At 40.8% G+C, this 14501-nt stretch overlaps 1 long non-coding RNA gene across 26 annotated transcripts in view; it reads right to left on the reverse strand.

The window, feature by feature from the left end:
- LOC112967900 overlaps positions 1-14050 on the reverse strand; it is a 122880-nt gene extending 108830 nt beyond the window's left edge. For 18 of the 26 annotated variants that reach the window (XR_003254160.1, XR_003254155.1, XR_003254161.1 and 15 more), the window contains exons 1-2: positions 11421-14050; positions 5701-5762 (exon numbers count right to left, since the gene is read on the reverse strand). This is a non-coding gene — a long non-coding RNA (uncharacterized LOC112967900). The remainder of the gene's footprint in view (positions 1-5700; positions 5763-11420) is intronic. The other 8 variants (XR_003254162.1, XR_003254169.1, XR_003254164.1 and 5 more) reach the window with 8 other exon arrangements.
- Between the last annotated feature and the right edge of the window lie 451 nt (positions 14051-14501).

Below are 14501 nucleotides of genomic sequence, written 5' to 3' on the forward strand. Positions count from 1 at the left end.
TTGTTGAATTAAAAAGTCCTCTTAAACAGAACGAGTTTGAGTAGAATACTCCTCAGAGTCACATTCACAGGGCAGAGGACAAAAGACATAGGCTAAAATGTTGGATTTGCTCAGTCTGTGAAGACACTATAGCTGTATTTTAAGGAGAAAAGCTTGTCATGAAAAAATGAATATGAAGGAAAGGTACCAGACTTGAGCAGGATTCAAAGCAATACACAGAAACAGTTTGACAGTATCAACTAGCATGAGAGGTGCCAACCTCGCACTTTAGTGTTTGAATAGTTGTAAGAAAGCATCGTCATTTAGATCAGATCCCTTGCACCTACAGCAATACTCCCTTCGCTACATTCATCTGGAGTGAAGGTTGCTAGGCTTTGTACACACAGATGGTGGGACAGGGGCAGTTTATAAACCACAAAACAGCCCCAAAGTACAAGATGCAGTCTTAAACACTTACTTAGGTCCTACAGTCTGGGACGAAAGGAGGGAGGAAGGAAATGTGCATCTTTGATTTTAGGGGTTGACTCAGCCAAAAAGCCAAAAGCAATGCCCTGGAACCATGATTTTTGTTAAAATTTTGTGACCATCTCATATATGTCTTGCAGTTAATGTTACTTTCAAAGATCARTTAGAAACCTGAAATCATAAAGTATGGAAAAGGGTAATAAGCCTAAGAGAGCTGCCCAAATTCACAACAGGATCTGCATGCCTTTTGGTTCATGTTTTAAARTAAATCAGATGTCAAGTTTGCATTCAGCCTAGAAATTTGTGGGGTTTTTATCATGGGGAAATCAAACTATGAATAACGTACTTATGAGTTTTGCTACCAAGTCCATCAGAAAAGACTGCATGAGTCTTACAGTCCTTTCTAGTTATCCTCATCCAATATATACAGCTTACTGGTGATAAAAAACTGATGAATTATATCTGGTTTCATCATGATGCAGCTCACAAACCACAAGGCAGACTAAAAGCATGTCATTACAAAATAATCTGGAGTCAATCATGTTTCAGAGTTTTGTTTTGAGATTTTGATTCTCAACTCAGAAATAGAGCAAGAATCAGGAGGCAAACATATGTGAATTCAAGGCAAAGGGCATGTTTACTATAAATGATGTTCCCTCTGTTGCACAGCTATAAACATTTGGGTAGTTTATTTTTTGAAGGGGTACGGAACAGACAACAAAATTAGATTCAATGATGCTGGCTGTTACAGAAAATATGGTGCTTTTATTTACTAGTTTATAACTGGGAGCTCTGGGACCTTTCCTGATAATATGCTTCGCTAGCTGAGTCACAGCGTGCGTAGGATTAGTCACGTCTGTAGAAGTGTCCCAAGGTTTCATTTACATGGACAGATCTACCTGATGTATATTCATTTCTTCTGTAAGTTAAAATTATCTGAAGTTAAGTGCTTCACAGCCTTCTGGCTATGTCATCTCCTCAGCGTCACTGCCTATGGCTCAGGCTATTTAAGTGACACACGCTCCACCTGCACACTTCGAACACGAGGGTCGGACTGCAAGAGCACGCCAGAAGGGTAGCGTCTGCTGGCCGAGCTCGAGAGAAAGAACAGAGGGCCCACAGCCTGTACACCAACATATGTTATGTGGGCCACAACAGAGCAGAGCATGCGTCATGCGGGCTTGAGGCTATTTTAAGCGGCAACGGGCAAACTAAATGACTTAGATGAGCAACCAAGCACCCCCTTCACTATATGTTCCAGCTGAGAAGTATGAACATATAGCAGCAGTTCTGCAGGTATTAGCTTCCACCTTGCGTTACTCCCGCTCTGCGGATGTGGAAAATGGGCAAGCGGTAAGTAACTTGATCGAGGTTAAACAGCAAATCACAGGTAGAATACAACCCATATCAATACCTCAGGGCTCCATGTTTTAAATCGCCCTCTCCACGAAACCCCTAACAGTCCTCTGTCTGGAAGATCTGATCTTGCAAAACCAGGCTGTGCCATCAGAGATGGGRAGAACTGCTTATACTGGATTACCAAAAGAACATCAGGGAGCTTATCTTAGCTATCTTTTACTATAAGCTTGAACAAAGTCTGAATATGGGCACACGCACAAGTTAGCTGCCTGTTCTCTGCTTCTGGAGGCCTGCAGGAATCAAAGGAAGATCAAATCTGACTATACCGACAATGGTACAAACCCAGAAACTTAAGGTTCCTGAATGGCTGAACGGTGTAGCAGGCCTTTGAGACCTTAAGGTACCTGCCTTTTCCGCCCCTTACATAAACCTTTTACATATACCATAAACATGGCACTATCTACATGCGGACAGCCCTTCCACGGGTGCCCACATCCTTCTGCTTCCTGCGCATTCTGATCCTGCTTCTCAATATGCAGCTCAGTTTCCTCCCAAGGGACATCTCAGGGACTTGCACCCAGTTCAGGCAACTACAGACACACTTAAAATTGGTACCTCAGATGGAATCCTATCTTAACAGCAAAACATAAGAAGACAGAAAATTGCAAAGCAAAAATTATTCAAAACTACACTTAAAAGAGCATGTTATTAAGGGAACAACCCCTAAACACACTTAAAATCTTAGTCACTTAAATTTTTAGACAAAATCAAAAGATGAAGATAGTAAAGTCTGAATGATGGCACTTGGCTGCTCTGCATTGGTTTACACTGCTTACATCTTCAGAGATACATACAGACTGAGGCAAATTTGCCTGACAAAAACAAACAGCTCCAGAAGACAATTCTGTTTCTTCTGAGGTGAACATGCATTTTATTCAGCTCAACACATCTATATGGTATGCACTACACATGGACTCAATTATGAATTTCTTCCTGCAGCAGAACCCAAACCGTTAATTCTCATTTATAGGTAAACCACCCCTAATTTCCTTCCTCCTATTATTCTATATTCTCCTTCCTCTGTTCCTGTTTCCGTGTTAAGAATATTGACATGTACTTAATACAAAATTTCCTTCTCACTTTCAATAATTTCTCCAACCAATAAATTCTTTTAGAAGGTTTTTCACTGGTCTTATTAGACACACAGAGTGTTTTAGTGCCATCTAAATGGAAATATATGGTCTGAAAGCTTGATTGGCTCCAGAAGAGAAGCGGATCAACATATACTGAACACTACATACTAAAATCACTTATATTATTAAAACAACTGACTGCAGGAATAGTCCACAGATGTTTCAAAAACAATTGTTTTCCTATTTGGATGCATCAAAGAAGCCTAGTAAAATTATTTCCCAAGAGGTTTCATTAAAAAAAATGATTAACATAGCTGATCTAATATTTCAACCACTCTGAACCACAGTTCCTGAAAATAAATCACACAAGGTTGGCCTTAAAATTATATCACACTATAATTTGGCCTTGACTCTAAACCTTGTTTTACATGAGTCTGAAACTGTGCCTATATTTGACTGAACTCTGATTCTCTTAAGGGTTTTACATAGTATGCAGATGAAATTTTTAAGGTGGTTTCATGGTTTGACAGGCATCATCATCTACTTACAGGCAGTTTTTCATACAGTGGGAAACGGAAATGAAAAAGATCTACTGACTTGATTGAAGTTGCTACTAAAGGCATTTGTCAGTTGGAAAGAAACTGCCCTTTTGATTTCGGCAGTGATCCTGGGGAGGAGGGTGCCTAGCAAGCAATCACTGTTCATGCACAAAGCAACTCTGCTGCAGGGAAGCCTATGATGCAGAATGGTCTGCATATGTAAATTAGAGCAAGGGCTGCACTTACTGCCTTTAGATCCACTAATGTTGTCAGTATGATTTTAGGATGTGCAATAATTTAGTTACAATAATTCTCCTACGTTGCACCGTTTCTCTGGCTCCAAATGAAATACCATTCTCTCGAAGAAAAACAAAATTCAGCACCACAGTCTAGCACAATGGATCACTTATTTGTACTTCACAATTCAGGTATGACAGGAAAATGAAAAGAATGAAAGAAAAAATCCTATCTGCTACATCGCTTTAACATATATTTGAGTCCCAAAAGTGATTAAAAAAAAGGAGAGAGAAATGTACTATGAAAACTCATCTAGAGAAATGTAAATGGGCATTTCCTATGCTCACTATTTCTTCTGATTTAGCAAGCAGTTACTGACCTCATTTTATTACAATAAAAGGGAGCTAGAGAGCCCAAGTGAATCCCCTAACTCTAGAAATAATAACTTCATGGGTGTTAATGAAATAAGTCTGCTTGGAAATACCTCGAAAAAAAGGCAGAAAAAAAAAAAACCTGTTTGAATTTTACTAACACTTTTTTCCCCTCTGCGGCTTAAGGGATCAGTGTCATGACTCACTCCAGGGGCTGAGCTGCTCCCTGGGCGACACGACCTCCACTAGCTTTGTTCCTCATATTAGTATAAATTGGTCATCCACCAACACTGAACGAAAAAACTTCCTTATTAGTCATATCTGAATCCATAAAACTAATACCTGAAGCAGCAGTGGGCTTGTTTACACACCACTTTCTGGTATGTGGCCTTCTGACATTTCAAAGTTAAATAGTTTCATGAGGTGTGGGAGGGAGGGTACAAAGAAGAAAAAAATGTTAAACATATGAAACTCAGCTTGATGGCTCTAGATAAAATCTATAGATGAGAGCTGCTTGCAGATGGTTGGGAGCCATACATAGCTTTTCTTGTTTATTTGCCTGACTGGCAAATCCCAAAGAGAATCTTAGAATGATGCTTAAAACAAAACAAAACAAAAAAGAAGAACCATGCCTTAAATTTCAGAAGGTTCAACTCTCAGCTGCACTTTATCTGATTAGCTGTGCACCACTATCTATATGGTAAACCATTACGTGCCTTCCCATTACTCAGTTAAAAACTACACATCAAATCATCCTGCCTAACACAAGAAGAACAACTGTTTGTCTACATAAGCTCTTGCCCAACACATGTCCTGTAAAAATTTAGCATGCCACTGACCTGGTACAGAACTGAAAACTCAGAGAAAAACAAGCTGCATCTGAATAATGAGTATGACTGTAGAGCCAGTTGCTTAACTCAAAAGATACTACAGTAGTATCAAACCAGGAAGTCACTGCAAATGAAGTTTACAAATGAAATTAAATCCTTCAGCATGGAAGGCTAAGGGTGGTACCAGAGACGCAGAGAACTTTTGTAGAAATAGAGACAGATTCTCTCCACTGGCAATATGTATCTATGTGAGACAGCATTTTGCCCATTATTGAATACAATCTTCTCCTCCCTCTATCAACCTTTTCTTTTTCTTGGAAAAAATCTCAAGAATATAACATGAAATATTATTATGATGCATATGGTCCATTAAAGTGGACACTGACAAAAATTATCATCTTTTTGTTCCCACTGACACTGGCGCTTTTCATTTTAAGCTCTCTCCTCTGGTAACAGTACAGGGTCCAATACCATCAAATGGCACATTTTCCCCTCTCAACAAACAATTGCGAACAGGCCTGACCAAGACGAGGACAAGCATTCCCAAAACTTCAGGGGATCTAATCAGAATGAGAATCTACTATCTATCCCTGAGCCAATAAAGGACCAAGCCTAGTGGTAAATCCTCCTGTAGTCCTAAARCTTTAGAAAGACTTTGGATTTACAAATACTAAAGAACTGAAGCCTTCTCACAAAGGAAGCATGGCATGGGGAATCAAAATCCTCATGAAAAAATATAGCGTATGAAACAGGATATCAAATATACCTTCTTTCCTTCGAAGTGGATGGCACTTCACTTGAGGAGAATTAGATGAAATCGCTAAAAACCTTGAAAGAAAATAAAAAAATAAGTAAAGTTTGCCTAGATCTTTAGGTACTATACAATGAGTAAAAATTACCCCAGAGCCCATACATGGTGACAATATCTCTGTGTGAACAAGAAACATTTAGCTAGGCTTCCAAAGCTCCTGTATCTCAATATACTCTTTATAAACATAGAGTGACCCATTTTTCCCCATCATATTAAGTTGGATACCACAATATTTTTATAGGAAATTTAGCATTTAAAAGCATATCAATCACCAGCTGTGCAATTTTTTTTTCCTTTCAATGAAAACATTGCTAAAGAGTTCTAAGTGCTCACCTGATAAACCCTTCTTTATTATTAGCTTTTGCATATTGACATCTATCTGCCTGCAAAGAATCCAAATAAATTTCATTTGGAGACAGCTGCAATGACATTCAAGACAACTAATGCAAGAGAAAATTCAGTTTCATTTTCAGAGGAAACATCTGTAGAAGGACTTTCAGTTTCTGTGCGCATCAGATCAGGTGTAAGGAATGACATGACATTCYGATTGCTAGCAACAGGATGCTAAACCACATGAAAGCAGTCTCGCTGCTGAAGTAGTGACTAACATGATGTAGAAGAGCACATTTAGCAAGTTCATTCACGCAACAGGATGGGTGGTTGCCATATCTCACCGCTACATGCATACTTCAGAAATTCTCTCACTTCAGAAGAACGTGTCTGAAAGACTGTCAGTAAATGAAGGATGGAAGAGTTTGGAACAGGGATATGCATATTTTGGATTTTATGTAGATTGTACATGTTGTTTATATCGGTAAAGAAAGCACATTGATGCATGTGAATTCTGCAGCTATTGCAACACAGTTAACACTTCTAAAGACTTATGTGCAATAAGTAAAAAAAAAACCCCAAACTTGTGCTAGTTCAGCATTAAAAACATTAACCTTGTGTACCTTCTAGGTTCACAGGATGGAAATAAAACATGGCATGATGAAGCCAGACTTCAATAGCCCTCTGATACTGTTCTGATGCCAGATATTCACAATCTGGTCTGAGGTCAGCAGAACTCACCAGAACAACTTAAACATTTGTATCTTTTCTGTTCAGATAAAATCTTTGCCACAAAGCATTCAAATGTTACTTTAAAGAGATAACTCTTCATTTTCTAACTGGCTTTTATTTGATACTCATCACTACTGTACTGCAGCATTTTTAAAAAATTCATTCCACAATATGAGATAGCTTAATTATCCCTTACTCTACAGGAGAGCAGGGACAAGTTCCAAAGGTATCTGACTAATTAAAGTTCTGATCTCACTAACTTCTAAAGTGGCAGCAAATACTCAGTACCCTCTTTGTAAGTAAGTCTCACTGTCTTAAATTATTTCTTTCTATTTTTGACTGTCCCACAACAACTATCCTTATGGTCTAAGTAATACTGACCAGAAGCAGTAGCTGTAGAAAATTGTAGTAATGCTATGATTTTTCAAAACCTACAAACACATGACAGGGTTCCTAAAAGCAATCTAGCCATGCTCCAAAAGCAGCAGAATAACCTGCAGCTGAATCAGACCTTCTCTGGTCAGTTCTCAAGGTCAAGTGCTACAGCACAATTTGCTCTAAGTTTGCACCCTGAGCTTTCTTTYTTCCATACACAAGTCCCTTGCGTTCACACTGTGAACATACTTCTGGTGCAGGGGACCCAACACAGGTCTTTATGGCGGCGTTCAATTGCCCTCTTGCAAAGTTATCTTCCTCTTCTTTCAGCTTACTTTCCTTTAAAATTCAGCAAAAAGAGATGCAGGATCTATAAACAATAGCCTATTTTTTGATTACACAACCCTGATTACTGTAAATCCTGTGTTCTGAACAGAACAGAGATTAAGAGGAGGAGGATGAAAGCATGTGATAATGTAATTAAAGACTGTAGCCTAATGCACTAGCAGAAGTGGTCAGACTAAGGCAACATAAGCAACCWTAATGCCAGGATTTCAGGGGCTTGACTTCATACTAATATTCTTGTAATATAACGTGCTTGTTTTAATAAAAGACAACAAAGTGAAGCAGGCGATAAAGAGAAAGCAAAGTTACAGTAGAAATCAGTCTGACATCCCCATCAGCAGCGCTCGGAACGTTTAAGCCAGGAGCGCACGCCTGCCGCGTGGGTGCATCACCAGACGGGCTGCTGGCGCTGAGCTGCACTGCTGGGACACGGCAAAGCAGCTCATGGGTGCAGCACGGCCACCCAGCAGCCCAGCCCGCTGCTTTTGAGCGGCTGCCATCTGCAGAAGCTCATCAGCCGGGGACTGCTTATGCAGCTAATCAGCTGCTGCAACCCCAGCCAGCACGTGGTGCCTGGCTGGCACCAACTCCTTAGTGGGGAAAAGGCAGTTAGTTATCTTTGCGCAGTCATCACTGCTGTCAGCTGTACCTAAGATCGCCTTCTCCCTCCACTCACTCATTACAACTTTTGCTCTCCCCTTCACACACAATAATCCYGCTTCTGTCTACTCTCACTCCAGCAGTACTTCTCTCTCCTCTCCCCCATACCAATCCCACAACTCATCATAGCAGCACTCCTTGTTCCTTACTTCCCAGGTCACACACAAACATAAAATACCCCTACGCTGTTTCCATACTAACTTTGAGTTCCTGCTTCCCAAACCTCCCACACCTCTGGCTCACTAGTTCAAGCTCCTCTCCTAATCATCCCAGGCTCAACTGCCCACTGCAGTAGCCTTTCCTCCCAGCTTCCCAAGCTTCCCTCATCTTCCCAACTTTTCTGTCATTCAGAACTCCTGTAGACATACGGAGTCTCAGCAACAGACTTCCCAGAGCCCTGAGAGGAAGGACCAGAGTCTCCAGTCGACTTCTGAAGTCCGCAGGCAATCTGTACTGAGCTGCTGACTGATGCGGATGGAAGAACGCCTCAGAAAGAAGCTGCACCCTGACATGGCATACTCCTTCAAATCACAGACTCATGTCAAGCTGAAAAAAAATACTTGACAGCTGCATGTTGTGTAGCCCTGACTTAGATCCATCAAACACACCTGCCACTCACATCAATAAAGTAAATGGTCATATTAGTAGGTTGTCATCTCCTAGGTAAACCAGCATTTTTTGAGGTTTCCCAAAGCTGTCAATAGCAAGGGAATGGAAATCCAAGAATCCTGGACTCTTCTGAAGCAGATGATGTCCTAATGGATACAGTTTTTTTGTTTGTTCTTCCCAATTCTAACTTTTTCTCCTTCTTTCTACGGTGCCCCACCCTGTCTCTTATTCTTCATCCAATTCCGAGTCATTTTTACTCCTCAGTTTTAGTCACTGTGCCTTTTTCACTGATGGGGCATAATTACTGTAATCACTCTGAGCACAGAGCATGTTTGAGCTCTCARTTTCATTGCTTAGCACCACAACTGGTGCTGGCTGCCAGAGCTGTAGAGTCTAACAACCTCTGTAAATACCTAACTTTGCATCCAAGCAAACTTCTGCATAAACAGGTATTTAAAAAACTTGCAACTAAGACAAATTTCAGAGTGTAACAGCAAAAAACACATCCTTAAAATAAGCAGTACTTCCCTACCAAGTTTCAAGTCCCCGCTCCAAAACAAAGAGGCACTAAAACCTCTCAACAAAACAGTTGTATATTTTTATCATGTGCCTGCCAATCAACATTTTTTTGCCTATAACTTGATTTTTCTAAGTGTCAAACTGCTGAAGCTTTCCCAAGTTCAGCCAGAGCCAAACAGTCAGCACAGAAGAAAAAATCAGCCTAAAGAAACAAATTTTGCAGAAGCAACAAAAACAATGCCTTACACTAGGAAGCATTATATAATTGCARCTATGGACAATGTTGACAGCTCTGATGACAGCACAATGACAAATGATAAAAAACAAAAAAGCTCAACTTTGCTCAGAGGCACACATCAGCTAAAAGAAAAAAAATCATCTTCAGGAAAATAACCCTCAAAATCTAAGTATTAATATGATATTTATTTAGTGGTTCAATCCAAATGAATATGCTAATGTCTTTCAAACCTGATGTACAATGCCCACCATAAAAGCCTAAAAAAATCTACTATCTCCATTATGGCCTAGGTTTGGATTGCAATTTCTGTCATGAGGACAGGCTGCTTTGTTTGTAAAAGCTAAATTTTTGTCAGTTACTAGGTCCCTGTGTTGAGCATAACAATTTATTCATACAGAGGAAGTTCAAAGCCAGGAACATTAAACTATTTGGACACAACTGTCTTTACAGCATTATTTGCTATTGAGCACTCAGACTTCACTTGCCTTCCATGTGACCCCAAACTGCTTCGGGATTTAACTTTAAGGAATGCAGAATAGTGATGATTTAACTGCACTTATTCAACATAGTTCATACATGTTTTAAAAGATTGAATCCAGCTATCCTTAGAAATAATTTCAGATGTACATTCCTATCAGTTCTAGCAATAAAAATAATGCATTTGATTGTAAGAAGAGACATAATTCTGGTCTTCCAAAAGAACAGTTTATTGTGTTGCTATTTAAATACAGCTAATGATACGGACATTTTATGCAGCACCACTACCACCTACTGGGCATTGAAACCACAGTTGCAGGAAGCAACAATGTCTCTTCCAACTATAAATTAGTATGTATAAAAGGCCCTTTGTTATAAGCCCCAAAGCATGTCCAACTATACATCAGCCGGTTAATAAAAACATTATCATCCCAACAAAATTCCCCCCAAATGTTTGATGCCATTCTTTACAGACTATCTATGCTACCACCACACTAACTGCTACCTAATAGCGCCAGCATTGCAAGGAAGTCTCTAGTTACAATTTTCCCTAGCTGTTCCAAAAGTAATATAATATTTATCCAACAGCTTCCTTTAGAAAACCTAGCTGAGAGCCTCAGTGTTAATGGCAAGTAGGTTTGGCTAACATAAGAACTAATCAAATTGCCTTTTCTTTCTCCTGTTAAAAAAAGGAAACATCTCTATAGCATTTGTGATGAAGAACAGTCTTAAATTTACATGTCTTAATTTTGCAATAAACTGCACTAAAATCTTATGTAACAAATATGACAAAATGCTATATCAAAATACCAGCAACATAGTATAAGTTTACTTTGTATATAATGATATAACTGAAGTACATCTTTATATTCCGTATGAATATGGCTCATTTCTATGAGTACACTGTAATACTGCACAATAAAGTACAAACAGCTCATAAAAAGTAGGGATTTATGAACTGATGTATTTCTTCTGGAAGCTACTCTGTTGCCAATATATAGATGAACGTACTGGATGCAGTTAGAAACTTCCAAACATAGCAATGACATACCTGAACTTGCTTTGATCTCCTAACAAATACAGAAGGAACAAACTCTCGACAACAGCTGGATACACATTGTTTTAAACAGTGCAAATATATAATTATGCAGATACTCCTCCAAGCACAGACCATTTTGTGAAGGTTCTTCTAAAACCTACAGCTTATCATTTGGAATCTGTAAGATGGTAGGAGTAAGTCCTGCTTATGATTTTCATCAATATATTATAGAAGCTCTGTTACTGGCAAGCATAGAAAAAACTATCTGTATTTCTGGGTGAAGCCAAATCCAGTTTTAAGGATACAATTCCAGTTTGTAAGAGTTAAAGATTAGAGGATGCAAGAACTGACCTGTCTTCATAGATGTAACAGCATGTGCTTAGATTATAGCATGTGTTGAATTAGCTTCTAGAAAGGCATTATCAGGACTTGAAGAAACTGAGAAAAAAAAAGAAAAAAAAACTCCCTTACCTTTCTTCCCTTAGCAATTCGTTCCAAAATATGGCTAATTGTCCTTATTTATTCCATTTTCTAAAATTACGCTGTGTTGCTTTAGCTTTCAGTCACTGGGCCTTGTTATGCTTTCATGTTTTAAGTACTTCATACTATTTTCCCCTCAAAGTATTTATATGTTATAATCAAGTCACCTCTCAATGTCCTTTTACCAGCTAAACAGATTTGGTACTTTAGTCTTTCACCGAAAGACATTTTCTCTAGCCACTGAATAATGCTGGTGGCTCTTTTTAGAAATTTGCAGACTGCAGAAAAATCCAGACTCTAGAACCACAGACAGTATTTCAGTATTTATTCTCACCAGTACCCTTTACAGAAGTTAAACAATCTCCTTACTCTTGCTCCTCTGTTTATACAACCAGGGACATTTTCTTCTTTTGCTACTTAGTTGCCTTTGGAGATATTTGCACATAACATGCTTCCTCAATCCCCTTCTGTCACTTCATTCCTGAAGATATGGCCTATATATTTCTTGTTCCTAGACATAAAGTTGAAATCAGTTGTATTAAAGTGCATTTTAACTGACAGGTGTGCTCACAAAGTCATTAAGATTGCACTCTATCAACAGATTCGCACATATCTTTTCAACAATCACTGAATTGTCCACAAACTCTTATCAGCAAATGCTTTTATATATATTTCCAGCATATTAATTAAAATACTGAAAGATTCTACTGCTTTTATCTTTGTTGTTTCTCTTAGGCTTCGTCTTATCTACAAACAGCATCCAATAATTGTTGTATTTTAATTATCACCACAGTGTAGAGACCTCCTTTACCTTCTGTCAGGATATCCTCTGAGGACCTAAACCACGTATCATAGAATGCAGAAGATATATTTCCCCCTTAGCACATAAAGAAACTCAAACAGCATCTAAGTCAAGCCACCCTCCTGGGACGCACTGCATACTGTAGGACAGGATGTTGGCAGGAGAGACTGATCCTCCTGGAAACACTGAGAAAATTTTGGGGCGCATGCTTAATTTGTCTGGCTCACAGCCTCAAGGTTGAATTAGTCACCAGATTTACACCAAGAATTTTTTTTTCTAGGGCAGGCTTGAAGGGGTCACTAAGCTTTTCCTCCCCTTTTCCTCTCCTGTTGTAGGACCAATTAGATTCTTTTCACTGATATGTAACTCTTCTATTCTTAGCATTTTCTTAGTTACAGTGAGCAGAATGGATACTTTGTTGCACTAAGCAAAATACCTATTGCATGACTACCTACAATCACAGGACGAGAAGTCAGCCAATCTAGTTGTAAGTTCCTACTAAATGATTTCCCAACCTCAATTGCACATGATTATTCAAAATAAATATATAACTGACAAGGATTCTCTGTTGAGCTCATTTAAGACTGCAACTGTTACTCCGAAAAACGTTCATGTCAGCCATAAGACTTTCTATATTAATTTCAGCTTCTAGTCTAAGAGATGCTGTAGTCAAAGCACAACTCTTTTAGGAGAAACAATCACTTTGAATACTAAGATACCCATTAAAATGGAGAAATTGCCAAAACACTTTCAAAGATTACCCTCACTTCTAAAAATATGCAGGCTTAATTCTACCCTGACATTTTTCGGCTACTGTTCTTCTCACATTGGATTAAAGAACACTTTGCTGTAAAAACTGTAGAAAGCTTGTACAGTCTGCTGCTTGACAACTCAGTAGTAGCATTTCACCTGATCCTTTGGTGGAGCCAGTGTCCCAGCACATCTCACAGCATCTTCCTTTCTTTGAGAACATGAAAAGAAGTTGTAAATATATTTTGGCATCCTTTACACACTATAGAAACTTTCAGATTATGCATATTATTAAGCACAATTTGGGACAGACTCCTCCCAAAGAGCAACAGTATGTGGTATTCCTTTTGACTTCCTATTCTAGACAGTTTGGTACGGACTTTTGCATGGTTTTAATTATCAGTTAAACAACTTGAAAGCATTTTGTTTGATACTGCCAAAAATAAAGATGCAAACCAGAATATCTATCATGTGCACACAATCTCAAATACCATGCTGTCTCTTAGTCACTGGTCAGATCCAAAATTTGAAGCCATTCCTTCAGGAACAAACAGCTGAGCCTTGTCCTGAAGAAAAAGACTTTTATACTTTCAGTCGACATTCGTCCTTTTAAGATTCCTGCTGCACCTACAGCCTGCAACAGTGAGCCAGGAAAACTTCACTCCTTGTGCCAAGGAGCCGCAGCTGCAATAACACAAGGCCAGCAAAAGGGCAGGGAGAGGGGGCAGGTTTGCCTGAGGACATGTATGTGCCGACCTTTGCTCCACGTGGCTCGGAAGGCGCAGCGGGGCCGTTAGGGGAAGACCTGGGCGCACAGAGGCAGCACAGGCCTGGGAACCGCGGAACCCCCCCTCCCGGCTTTCCCGCCGGTTCCTCCCAGGGCTCCGGGCCGCGCTCCCGCCCCGAGGCGCCGGCCCCGGGCTGCGAAGGCCGCAATGGGACCCCGCGCGGCAGCAGCGCGCATGCGCAACACACCCACCTATTCCCGCCCCTCCCCCCCCCAGGCGGCGGTTTAACGGCTGTTTAACGGCGCTCGGCCGGTGCCCGGCCGCTCCCGAGGAACACAGCGCGGCCCTCGCGGGACCGGCACTGCAGGGACCGCCGCCTGCCTGGCGGCCCGGGCAGGGCCGGGCCGGACCGGGACTGGCCTCGGGCCCGGCCGTGCTCGCTGCGCGCTACTGCRCCTGCGCCGCGGACGGCAGGTGCCCGGATGAGCCGCCGCGCGCCTGCGCGCTGCCCCCGCCGCGCGCCGCTCTCGTTTCCTCGCGAGGCGGCGAGACGCACCCCCCGCCCCCGCACACACACTCCGCGCTCCCCCACGTGACCGAGGCGCGTGACGTGGCGAGGCGCTCCGCCGACCAACGGCGCGGGGCGGCGGCACGTGACCCGCGGGCGCTCTC

This window comes from Apteryx rowi, unplaced genomic scaffold (assembly GCF_003343035.1).
Source record: "Apteryx rowi isolate R43461 unplaced genomic scaffold, aptRow1 scaffold_3, whole genome shotgun sequence".
NCBI classification, from domain to species: Eukaryota; Metazoa; Chordata; class Aves; order Apterygiformes; family Apterygidae; genus Apteryx; species Apteryx rowi.